Consider the following 13986-nt stretch of genomic DNA (forward strand, 5'->3'; position numbering starts at 1 on the left):
TCTTTTTGATGTAGTTTGTTATTATTTATTTCTTTGTCCTCCTTTTCTTCCTTTTTATATTGTGAGTATTTATTATCAAAGTATGGTTTAGGTGTCTGCGACCATACTATCCTGAACACGCCTGATCTTGTCTGATCTCGGAAACTAAGCAGGGTAAGGCCTGGTTAGTACTTGGATGGGAGACCGCCTGGGAATACCATGTGCTGTAGGCTTTTGCCTTGGCCGCGGGTGGCGCTGTGGGTTAAACCACAGAGCCTAGGACTTGCCGATCAGAAGGTTGGTGGTTCGAATCCACGTGACGGTGTGAGCTCCCGTTTCTCGGTCCCTGCTCCTGCCAACCTAGCAGTTCAAAAGCACATCAAAGCGCAAGTAGATAAATAGGTACCGCTCCTGGAGGAAGGTAAGCGGCGTTTCCGTGCGCTGCTCTGGTTCGCTAGAAGTCACTTAGTCATGCTGGCCACATGACCCGGAAGCTGTACACCGGCTCCCTCAGCCAATAACGCAAGATGAGCGCCGCAACCCCAGAGTCGGTCACGACTGGACCTAATGGTCAGGGGTCCCTTTACCTTTACCTATGGTTTAGATGGCTAAAATAATAAATACTTGGAAGCAGAAATAAAAATGAATTATTTTCTCATAATGAAATGAGAACCTGATTGTATTTGTACGGCACAGATGTCATAAGTCAAATTGCCCTCTGGGAAGGGAGTTGCTTTCTTTCTCTCAGAGTCCCAGCACACCTGTCTCTGCTTTTGAGTAAATGATGCCAACTTGGACCCTGTGGAGGATCCATTGGAAATGGGGCAGAGTTTGAACTTCCAGTTTAAATTCCTATGGCTGATTGAGGTGATCCCATTCCTGTTTCATTTTTCTCTTTGGAATTTTGCAGATTTGATTGCATTGCTTATGTTCTGATGTTCTAAGGGAGAGAGAGGGTTTTTCAAAATGTTGTTTTTTTTAAATAGAGATTGGTTCAGAGAGCCAGTTTGAATATCTGAACATTTATTTATGAGGTTATGGGAAGAGTCAGAAATTATATGGGAGGTTATGGGAAGAATCAGAAATTATATACTGATGGCTGTGTCAAGGTTTGCTATTTTAATGTATGGGGACTGGGTGGTGAAGGAAAACAGACTATTAAGTGGATTTCCTTTCATCTTCCAATTCAACCTCTGTCATGACATAGACTCCTGTTATGATTTTTACCATAGTTCTCTAAAACTGTTTTTTAAAACACGCACATTAGAATTGCACACCCCTCGTGGCAAGTCATAGAAAATGTTTTCCTGCAACTGTAATTATGCTCCAAGAACACCATCTGAGAGAAAGGCATGAAAGGTTATTGAAGCACAAATGGTTTAGGCAACACTTTTTAGCTCAGGGCCCTTTGAAAACTTGGGATGTGGCTATCATTATAGCAGAAACAACCACCTTTCAACAGCCAGTTATGCAACTGACAGGGTGCTACTTATTCACCAATAAGAAGGAAATAGCAACACCCCAAAGAAACATTAGGAAGACTGAAATATACTCGAAGTCGAGTGTGGATTTCATGCTCTTTATTCAGCTCATAGTAGTGAGGCATTGAAGTTCCCCCAAAATGTCTGCTTTATATACATTATTTACAGAATGGGCCCCACGTGATTGGCTAATTCCGGGATTCTCCTGTAGGCCAATCAGGTTGTGGATTCATGTCCACCTGGAGCTGGATTGGGTGGCTCCTGTGGACCAATCAGACTACTGCATTCTGGATCCTATTGTTCTAGAACCAATCAGACTGCTGCATTTTGGATCCTTTCAACTCAGTACATAACAAAGACTTTAGTTTGCATCCAACATTGCTGTTCCACTCATGCAACAGGCCTCTACTTCCAAAATGGAATTCCATGTCCTCTTCTTCCCTCTGCAGCCTCCTGTGCACCCTCAAAATCTGCTCCAGAGTGTTGCAGAACCATCTGCAACTGATTTGGTGGGAATAAAGGTCAAGGCAAGACCTTTTGCATGAGTGGAACTCAGTTTCTGCAGTGTTGGCTACAACTCTTCATGCTTCTACTTTAATACACAGTTTAATGATAATAATAATACCTTTGAAGGTGACCCGGAAACTACAACTAATCCAGAATGCGGCAGCTAGAATGGTGACTGGGAGCGGCCGCCGAGACCACATAACACTGGTCTTGAAAGATCTACATTGGCCCCCAGTATGTTTCAGAGCACAATTCAAAGTGTTGGTGCTGACCTTTAAAGCCCTAAACGGCCTCAGTCCAGTATACCTGAAGGAGCGTCTCCAGCCCCATCCTTCTGCCTGGACACTGAGATCCAGCGCCGAGGGCCTTCTGGTGGTTCCCTCACTGCGAGAAGCCAAGTTACAGGAAACCAGGCAGAGGGCCTTCTCAGTAGTGGCACCCGCCCTTTGGAAAGCCCACCCACCAGATGTCAAATAGAAGAACAACTACCAGACTTTTAGAAGACATCTGAAGGCAGCCCTGTTTAGGGCAGCTACCACTGTATTTTAATACTTTGGTGGAAGCTGCCCAGAGTAGCTGGGGAAACCCAGCCAGATGGGCAGGGTAAAAATAAATTATTATTATTATTATTATTATTATTATTATTATTATTATTATTATTATTAATTCACTCCATCTGACAGACTGAAGGAAGGATAGGGAACCTCAAGATATCTGTGCTGACCTTGAATGGTTTTTACTTGTGTTTTATGCCTCCCAGAACTCAGAACAAACAGAAATATCAACGTATCTGGAATCACACACCATGCTATTTGGCCACAGATGATCAGACAACATATTCAAATCAAATAGCTACTAGTGATATAATTTAAATGATTATTCAAAACCTAAAACTGTAGTAAAAGGCACATTCTCCCCAAGCATTTGTTCTCTCTTTCTCTCTCTCTATCTCCCCCACCCACCCCAGTCTGGAAGGACCTCCAGCCACCCAGAGCAGATTATGTGGTTGGTAGTGGATCCATCAGTGCTACAGTTTGCATCCTGTATCTCTAACACAGAGATGATTTTGAAAATGACGTTCAACAACCTCACAGAGTTAGTAGTTATGTTAATGAAATTGGAATATTCAAACTTAGAATCCATCTCCCTTGAAAGCCTACATCTTGCAGACAAGTGGAGGCGAGAGAGAGAGATGGATAGGGAAGGAGAGGGAAGGAGAGGGAGAGAACTGATTCTTTCATTTCCCAATTGTAAAGTCGCCAGAAGCATTTGGCTTACCTACAGTGGAATAATACTAGATGATTATCACTTAAACCAGAAGGACTCTTAATAAAAGTAAAAAGGTAAAGGGACCCCTGACCATTAGGTCCAGTTGTGGCTGACTCTGGGATTGCGGCGCTCATCTCGCTTTATTGGCCGAGGGAGCCAGTGTACAGCTTCCGGGTCGTGTGGCCAGCATGCCTAAGCCGCTTCTGGTGAAGCAGAGCAGCGCACGGAAACACCGTTTACCTTCCCGCCAGAGCTGTACCTAATTATCTACTTGCGCTTTGACGTGCTTTCGAACTGTGAGGTTGGCAGGAGCAGGGACCAAGCAACAGGAGCTCACCCCATCGCGGGGATTCGAACCTCCGACCTTCGTATCGGCAAGTCCTAGGCTCTGTGGTTTAACCCACAATGCCACCCGCGTCCCCTTAATAAAAGTAGGAAAATGAAAAAGATGGGTGGGAGCACATTACAAATGATGCTTGTCAACCTGTGTTCACAAGGTGCACAAAGGTGTATGATGCAACAACCAGGTCAGAATCTGGATGAGAGAACTACATACGCATCTCAAATTCCAACATAGAAAAATAAATGACATATAATATGTATCATTAATGCATGTATGAAGAGAGCTGGCCTTAGGAATACCATGTCAAGGGATGCTCTGTGCTGAGCTCAATGACTGTGTGTGTGTGTTTTATGTACTCTCTGCAGTGGAAAAAGCAAGTGTCTGTAGTCTTTCTTCTTCTTCAAGGTTCTACACTTTGTTGGGATGCTAACTGCAATAATGATCTTCCTTCCATTGGCTTTAAAATATGTTTCATTTTCCACTTTGTTGTTATTTGTAGTAGGTAAAAATCAGTGTAACAAAGCTTTGCTTTAAGATTGTTACCAAGCACTTAACCTGTAAGAAGTCAGGTAGGTAAAAATGGTTATTCTGACATAAAGAAGGCGTGCTAAAAGATAACAACTGCTATGAAACAAGAAAAATATATTAAAAGCAAAATAAGGCACGGCTTGGTCATGTGGTTACTACAGCTCTATATTTTGTTTTTTGTTTTTAATGTTTTTTATTAATTTTCATTTATAACACTCCAATTAATAACATATTAAATCTTGCCATATCATAATCCAAATAACAAAGCCAATCATACATTCCCAATTATACAATTTACAGAGACTTCCCATGTTCTGGCTGGTCAGGAGAAAATCTTTTGTTTCTTGTCCCTGCCTTTTCTCTCCTGGTTGTTCACATCATAATTCTAATCTTAATCCTTTATCTTATCTTAATAGTTACTAGTATCGACTTTCAATCGTATTTAACAAATCCATATGTATGTTAACATGCAAGAGGAAATTTGCTTTTCTTCTTATTTGTTCACCAAATGTTTTTCGCTGCAGTCCCCCTCGGAGGTCCCTTTCTCATTCCACAGTCTTGTCTTCCAGGACTCTGGGTTGTCTTCCAGCTTTCCTTTGTTTGATGAAAGTTTAAGAACAGTTTCAGGTTAAGAACAGACCTCCGGAACAAATTAAGTATGTAACCAGAGGTACCACTGTATAGATTGTTGGGCAGACTGTTTGCAATATTGCAATGTAAATAAACTGTAATCTACAGATATAAGTCATTTGGTGATTGATCAGCCTTCTTGGAGACCACACAATCCCCCCCTCCAGGCCCTAGAAGGGGGGCTGCTAGACATCCATTCAGCCTCCTCTCTCGCTCATAATGAAAAACTTCTGCAAACAGCTGCACTATTTGTTGTCCCAAATTGTTATCTCAAGTCATTACAAAGTCAGCCATCAAATATTTCCTGCTTTCCTTGAAAAAGGGAGGAATTCTCATTTTTCTGTGCTGTGTCTTATTAACAAACGCCATCTTGTTTCTTCTTCTATCTTTATCAAGTCTTTCAAGACTGAGTAAAGCTGCACTGTTGAATACAGTATAATTTCTTGATGAGGCTTGGCATGGAAAACCAATTGTAGATATTAAGAATAGAAAAAGAATGCATACTTGGCCTACATTTTAAAAACCCATTGGTGATACAGGGAAAGACAGCAGAAATCTTCAGAGACATACCAAAACAATTGTTGGACTTAAGAACTATATACAAGGATCTGGCAAGATTATTAAGAAACAACACAATCCCTTACAGGTGGGAATTCCCCCAAGGATTATCTTTTAATTTGAAAGGGAAGAAGGTGAGAATCAGAACAGCAGAAGAGCAAGAAAAATTCCTAAACGATCACGGGGAGGACCTTCGAAAAGGGACAGCAGGTACCTGGCCACCCCCCACGCCTGGTACAAAAGATCCACCTCCAGACATAGACGAGAAGGGAGACAACCCCATCGGCTAACAAGCTGATCCAGGATGTCTCTGCAGCTTTTTAGTTGGAATATCCATGGGGCAAATTCCCCTGAAAAAAGGAAAAGGATTTTTCACATTTTGAGGAAAGAACAACTAGACGTCATTTGTCTCCAGGAAACCCATGTGACTAGGCTCCACAGAAGAGTGCTAATAAACAAGCGACTAGGCCAAGAATTTATTTCATCAGCTAAAGAAAAGAAAAGGGGAGTCGTGATATATGCAAAGGAGAGCCTAGCACCAAAATTTGTGTTCAAAGATGAACAAGGAAGAATTTTGGCGATCGAAATACAATCACAAGGAGAAAAATTTTTGATAATTGGAATTTATGCACCAAATGAGGGGAAATCTGAATTTTATGGGAAGCTGCATGAGACAATGCTGGACCATATGGACTATAATAACATCATTCTGATGGGAGATATGAATGGGGTTGTCTCCACACACATGGATAAGTCACAAAATCAAAATGTGACTAAAGATGGCAGACTACCAAAGACTTTTTTTGAACTCACAGACAATATGGACTTGATTGATATCTGGAGGACAAAGAACCCCCTAGGTAGAGAGGGAACATTCTTTTCTGAGGCCCACCTATCCTGGACAAGAATCGACCAAATCTGGATATCTAGAGGACTGGCACCCAAGACCAAAAAAGTAGAGATCTGCCCTAAAACTTGCTCCGACCATAACCCCTTGAAAATGGACTTGAGACTTACACCAGCTGGATCCTTCAGATGGATAATGAATGATGCATTGTTTAGAGACCAGGAGATAGTGAAGAAGGCCCAAAAGACGATGAAAGACTACTTTGAACTAAATTTGAACACTTCGGTGGAAAAAAAAACAATCTGGGACGCAAGCAAAGCTGTTATGAGAGGGTTTCTGATACAGCAGAATTCTATTAAGAAAAAACTCTGGAACGGTAAAAAGGACAAGATCTTGGAAAGGATAAAAGACGGAGAGAAAAAGTTGAGACTAAATCCAAAATCAAAAGAAGTTTTGAGAGAAATAAAATTCCATCAAGCACAATATGCAAAACTGATAAATCAAGAAGTTGAATGGAAAATCAAACAGATGAAACAAAGATCATTTGAATCGGCAAATAAATGTGGGAAGCTGCTATCATGGCAGCTGAAAAAGAGACAAAAACTGAACTTTGTTACCAATCTAGAGGTTGAAGGAGAATGTATTCAGAAACCAGAGGAAATTAGAAAGTGTTTCCAGAGATATTTTAAAAAATTGTTTTCTCAAGGACCCCAAGTGGAGATTGAAATAAATAAATTTTTAAAAAGCTATGGCCTACAAAAACTAACACAAGACAAACAAACTGACCTGAATTATAAAATAACCCAACAGGAAATCGAAAATGCCATTCAGAACATGCAACTAGGCAAATCCCCGGGCCCAGATGGACTTACCTCCAAATACTATAAGATATTGAAGGAATACCTGACTCAGCCATTGATGGAGGTATGTAATCAAATTATGGAAGGGAAGGGGGCACCAGAATCGTGGAAAGAGGCATTCATCACTTTGATACCAAAATTGGAATCTGAAAAGACTCAACTTAAGAACTACCGTCCCATCTCACTCCTAAACGTGGATTACAAGATTTTTGCTGACATTTTGGCAAATAGATTGAAAAAAGTCTTAAATGGAGTTATTCATAAAGACCAAGCAGGCTTTCTCCCTGGCAGGCATTTGTCAGATAATACTAGGAACATTGTTGACGTTCTGGAACTTCTACAGACAAATTTGAATACAAAAGCAGTTTTGATATTTATAGACGCGGAGAAGGCCTTTGACAATATATCTTGGAAATTTATGAAGAAGAATTTGGAAGGGATGGGAGTGGGAAGGGCGTTCCAAAATGGCATAGATGCAATATATTCAGAACAAAAGGCTAAATTGATAGTAAACAATGTGGTGACAGAAGAGTTTAAAATTGAAAAAGGAACACGACAGGGGTGCCCCCTATCACCCTTGCTATTTATTTCTGTCCTTGAGGTTTTGCTAAATTTGATCAGGAAGGATCAGCAGGTGGAAGGAATACAGGTCGGAGGAAAACAATATAAACTGAAGGCCTTTGCAGATGACTTGGTTTTGACATTACAGGAGCCGGTGTCCAGCACAAAAAGAGTATTGGAATTAATTTCTGAGTTTGGTCGGGTGGCGGGATTCAAGTTAAACAAACAAAAAACTAAGGTTTTGGCAAAAAACTTGACACCTTTAGAAATAGATGGGTTTCAGAAGGAAACAGAACTAAACGTTGTTAATAAAGTGAAATACCTGGGGGTCAACTTGACTGGGAAAAATTTGAATCCGTTTAAAGATAATTATGAAAAATGTTGGTCTGAAATTAAAAAGGATCTAGAAATCTGGTCAAGATTGAAACTTTCCTTGTTGGGAAGAATTGTAGCAGTAAAGATGAATGTATTGCCAAAAATGCTGTTTCTGTTCCAGACCCTACAGATCGTGGACAGAGTGGAATGTTTTGGAAAGTGGCAGAGGGACATTATGAAGTTTGTCTGGCAGGGCAAAAAGCCCCGAATAAAATTTAAAATATTAACAGATGCAAAGGAAAGAGGGGGTTTTGCCCTGCCGGACTTAAGGTTGTATTATGAAGCTGCATCCCTCTGCTGGCTGAAAGATTGGTTTTTGCTAGAAAACACTGATGTCCTAGATCTGGAAGGGTTCAACAATGCTTTTGGGTGGCATGCATATTTGTGGTACGACAAGGTAAAGTCTCATAAGTTGTTTAAAAACCATATTGTAAGGAAATCTCTGTTTTCTGTCTGGACTAAATACAAGGACTTATTTGAAAACAAGACTCCGAGGTGGTTATCACCGATGGAGGCTAAAGCCACAAAAATACTTAATATGGGGGGTGGCTGGGCAAAATACTGTGAAATAATAGAAAGAGTGGGTGACACTTGGAGGTTGCAGAGCTTTGAAAAATTGAAAGGGAAGGTGCGAGACTGGTTTCACTATGCCCAAATTTTAGAGATCTTTAAAAAAGATAAAAAAATTGGTTTCCAGGTGGAAAAATCAAAATTAGAACTAGAATTACTTGAACCTAAGACGAAAGTGCTTTCAAGAATGTACAACTTGCTGCTTAAATGGAATACTCAAGATGAGACAGTCAAATCAGCCATGATAAAATGGGCACAAGATATTGGATACAACATTATGTTTGAGGACTGGGAAAGGTTATGGACCACCGGTATGAAATTTACGGCATGTAGTGCCTTAAAGGAAAATATTATGAAAATGATGTACAGGTGGTACATGACCCCAGTCAAACTTGCAAAGATATACCATTTGTCTGATAATAAATGTTGGAAATGTAAGGAGGCTGAAGGAACTTTTTACCACCTCTGGTGGACATGCCCGAGGGTGAAGGCCTTCTCGGAAATGATTTATAACGAGTTGAAAAAGGTATTTAAGTATACCTTTCAGAAGAAACCAGAGGCCTTCCTCTTGGGCATTGTGGGCCAGAGGATACCTAAGAAAGACAGAACCTTCTTTCTATATGCAACGACTGCAGCAAGAATTCTCATAGCTAAATACTGGAAGGCACAGGAGCTACCCACACTGGAAGAATGGCACACACAACTGATGGACTATATGCAACTAGCCGAAATGACTGGCAGAATCCGAGACCTGGGAGAAGAGGCTGCGGAAGAGGATTGGAAAAAATTTAAGGACTATTTACAAAAACATTATAAGATATATGAATGTTAAAAATTTGCTAAGGTTTGAGGTAAATATGCTTCAGTATTGAAATTCGGAGTTGATAGAAACAAAGTTAATGATTGAGAAAAGTTTTAATTTCAGAGTGAATAATTAGATGAAAATACAAAAACACAGGAAACAAGGTATTAATTTGCTGTTTATATTTATTATAAAGAATGCAGGGATGGAGGAGATGGGGAAGTCCAGTGGATGATGAAAAAAAAAAAAAAAAGACTTCGAAAAATGAATTTTTTCTTGTTTAATTTCTTTTTCTTTCTGTAAAACCGCTTTTGTTGTGTTATTGATGATGGATTTAGATTCTGGAAAAAAGCAATAAAAAAATTTATAAAAAAAAAAAAAGAATAGAAAAAGAATGTGCCAAACACCTCCGTAATCCAAATGTCATGATGAGAATCTCTTAGAAATCCGAGCTTAATCACCAGGGACTGTACAGTTGTGCAGGTTTTTTCTTAGTCTTCTTCAGTCCAGACTATGTCTGTTTATTGTCCAAATCAAATTATTTTATCAAACAGATATTTCTGGCTATGAGAGTGACTTCAGAGAGTGCCAGCCGTGTTGTGCTCTGGGACCCAGTGTCCTGCTGCTTGTACCTTGATGCAAACTGACAATCTTGGACAATCTGTGGGTCTACTAGACAGTCCTCCTCCACCCTGGGGAGTCTGCCAAGGCTAATATCAGCCCCCATATCAGCCCCTGACTTACCGGCACGGCTGGGATCCGATCATATGGAAGTCAGCCATTTCCCACTGCCGGAAACAGGAAGCCCACCTTCACTTTAACTTTAATCGATATACGACAAAAGTTCATGCCAGCAAATGTGATTTCTTGTGTGAAATATACCCCGGTTGTAATCCATTGGTTGTCTTCAGCCCCCCTGAAAAGGCCCTTTCTTTTTCAAATCACCATAAATTACATCATTTTATCATCTTGAGCTGAGAATATATCTAATCATGTTTTTGTGCAAAGTCCCTTCATATCTTGCCAGTTCCAATTAGAGACCTCCACAGAGGCCCGCACCACAAATCCTCAGATTCACAAGTTTTAATAAAATTCCTCTTGCATTCCATTTAGTTAATTAAATCTTTCTTCGTGAGGCTTGCCAAGTCATGAAGTAGCATGTATAGAAAAGAAACAGATGCTCACCTCACATATACCGTAGTAAAACGACCAAAGTCCTTTCTGGATCAAAACCTTAGCACCCAGTAACTGGTTTGTTTAGCAGGTCCTTTTTGTCTGCTTTCCAGAACACGCCAGTTTCTGAGTCCAAATTCAAATATTTTTTAAGGAACAGGAATGCTCCCACTCATGGCGCTGGCAATGGAGAGTTTCCAATTTGTGCAATGTTAAGCACCCAGCATCCCTGCCCCCGCATTCCATTGTAGCAAGCGGCAGATATCGGATGACCCGCAGGTGAGAAGTCCCCCCCTGCCATGGGGGGCCACCAGGGATAATTACCCCCATATTATCCCTGATAAATTGCATGGCTGGGAGGAAAGGTGTCAAACGCCATGGCAATCGCACCGGAAGTCCTACAGCTCTATATTTTGGGACACTGTTAATTTTCATTTTTTAAAAAAAAACAGCAAGAGGAGAAGACTGAAGAAGCAGCTGCAGCTCGTTAGACAGGAGTTTGTGGTAATACTGAAACCTTTAACTCTAGTTTTTTAACTGACTGCAGAATGCTTATGGGAAGCAAGCAACAAGTGGCTATTTACTCATCACCAAGAGAAGATCCAAAGAGAATTCAAGTTTGCAAGTACTTGCCTCTGTGTATACATGAAAATCTTGAAATAATTACTATATTTAGTGCTATTGGTGCACCTATATAATTATATGACTTATTGAGCGCTGGAGATTGCTGTTGTGCCGAGATCCTTCTTTGAGGTTTCCTATAGGCATTTGGTTGCCCACTGTAAAAAGATGGTGCTTGACTCAGATAAGCCACTGACCTGATCCAGCTTCTGATCTGCTTCTGTCCTTAATCTAAATAGAAATCTATGTCACCATAGTGGGGAAGACAGCTCATTCTCCTGTCCACATGCTATGCATTGATGGGGCATGATGCCAAGACTCCTGCTGTTTTTTTTCTTTTCTTTTCAAACAGAGGAGTGTCCTCTGGAAAGTAAAGCATATGGGCACTCTAGTGCCTAGCTGAGTCACAATGGAAGTGAGTGGTGCAAATATGGTCCTGTTGGGGGGGCCATTAGGGGCGCATTGGAAGATGGCCAACAGTAACATCTCTCCGACCCACACGAGGTAATTAAGAGGCTGTGCTGGGAGTATGCAGCCTCCCTGCCCCCCAAGAGAATGGGGGGGACTGCCCTTGCCCGCTGTGCCCATAAATCACCCCCGGATTCGAGGGGGTGAGGGCACTAGGCAGAACGCCCTTGTGTGGACTTCAGCTCTCCTGGACGCTGTCTCTGATTCACGCCACTAGCTGCAGCAACTTGAAAATAAACAATTAAGAAGAAGCAAATGCACATATTTCAAGTGAAGAATGGGGAGTAAAGACTGCTAATTGAAGGGACCTCTGTGAAAGAAGATGGGTCGGATAAACAGGAATATATCATGAGAAGACACACTAAGGCTCGGTATGTCGGCAGTGGGACTGGATGGGGGGGACTTTTTTTCTTTCTTCTATGTGATTAACCAATAATCCCCCCTCACAAGTCAGAAATGCCGCTTAAATGACCTAAGCTGGATGATTTAAGACTGTGTGGAGATAAACTCCAACCAAAAGCATGTTTTAAGGAGATCGAGGAAAGTACAAGAGTTTTGGGATGACGCAGTAAAAAACAGCGTCGCCATTTTGGCAAGTTCTGTCGAAAGATTTATGTCTGGGAGGAGGAATGGTTTTGTTTTCATACTGCGGGCGAACCTCCTCAGAGGACTAAAAGTAGGCGACAGATTTGCGAAGATTAATGATGGAAAGAGTGCTGTTATTAATGGAAGTAATGATATATGGAAACCATCTCGATATGGCTATTGGACGAACGGAAAAATTCACACAGGATTACAACTTGCTTTTACCTGCTTAAGGAGATTATTAGAAGAGGTCACAAAGAAAAAAGAAAACATACGAAAATAACAAGATGAGATATGGAAACAGCAAGATAGGACTGGATAGAATTATGAACATTATTTGGACAGATTTGTGGACATTAATGCAGCAGCAAGAAGATGATTGGACCACCTTAGGAACTTGAAATATGGGTACCCCCAACAAAAATTTAAAATTCAGCTTTGTAATTTGGAATTTATGTGATGTGATTTGATTTGATTTGATTTGATTTGATTGGTCGGTTAATAAAAATTATTTTTTTTAAAAAAAATGGTCCTGTTGAGGGATGGGTGAAGACACTGCCATGCCAAGCATAACATGTGAATGAGGCACCACATATGAAAGTTCTGTCTGGGGAGGTAGGGAACCATGCTATCTCAGTGTTTCTCAAATGAATCTTCCTAGGCTTCATATGCTCATCTGTCACCTATCAGATGTGCCCTAAATGATTACACTATGCCAGCAGGCCTGAATGAGTCCGAAGGCTTAAAACTTGCTTTTTTAAAGGCTTCCAATAAAAAATGCTTGCAGTACTGGAGGCAGCTACTATGTCTGGTACAGTGGTACCTTGGTTCTCAAACTTAATCCATTCCAGAAGTCCGTTCCAAAACCAAAGCATTCTAAAACCAAGGCACACTTTCCCATAGAAAGTAATGCAAAATGGATTAACTGATTCCAGACTTTTAGAAACAACCCCCCAAACAGCAATTTAACAGGAATTTTACTATCTAACAAGACCACTGATCCATAAAATGAAAGCAATAAACAATGTAGTGCAGTCACACAATCAATCAATCAATCAGTAGCTGAACTGAGTTCCACTCAGTCACAAAAACAAAACAAAAAGAGAGGCCAAAAATAATGCAGAATAAATAGCAAAAACAGACAGACCTCAGCCTAACACTCAGTGTGGCACTCACAACGGAAGTGTAACACTCAAAACGGAGCATGTTCAGCTTCTGAAAAAAAGATCACACTTACTTCCAGGTCTGCGGTTTTGGGGTTCCAAGTTGTTTGAATACCATGGCATTTGAGAACCAAGGTACCACTGTAAATGTCTGTTTCTGCATCTTCACACAGGAACCCACAAGGTCTTTGTGCCTCCTAGGTGGGTCATAAGGAAAGGGTTAAAATGAGTGTGATGTGATTGGCAAGTGGAAACTGTTAGGAGGAGTTAGTGTTAAAGTGGATGTTTTTTGGAAGTCAGTTGAGAGTGGGGAGTTGGAGAAGGAAGAGGGAGGATAAGTCTGTGGGTTGGTCGAGTTGTGTTGTGAGGGAATGAGAGGAATTGTTAGGTGGGGTCAGATAGATAGTTGGGATAATCAGTTTGAAGTTGTTAGGAACGTATAAGACAGTATAGAAACTAAGATTAAGAAACTGCCAAGAAAAATTAACCGAAACCTTAAACGTGTTCATGCTTATGAAAATAAACTTGATTATTTGTTAATGTTAACAACTGTCTGGACTCCGTGTGTCCCCGAGGGAAACGGGTTGGTGGCAGCAAAGAGGCAATCACAGTGGTGGCACAGGGATCAATAAATTATTGCTGCAAAGGAAGCGAAGTTGCAAGTCA

General features: G+C 40.8%; 1 pseudogene; it reads left to right on the top strand.

Moving 5' to 3' along the window:
• Nucleotides 1-93: 93 nt before the first annotated feature.
• On the top strand, nt 94-212 carry LOC128414952 (uncharacterized; annotated as a pseudogene).
• Nucleotides 213-13986: the final 13774 nt, after the last annotated feature.

Source organism: Podarcis raffonei, chromosome 5 (genome assembly GCF_027172205.1).
Source record: "Podarcis raffonei isolate rPodRaf1 chromosome 5, rPodRaf1.pri, whole genome shotgun sequence".
NCBI classification, from domain to species: domain Eukaryota; kingdom Metazoa; phylum Chordata; class Lepidosauria; order Squamata; family Lacertidae; genus Podarcis; species Podarcis raffonei.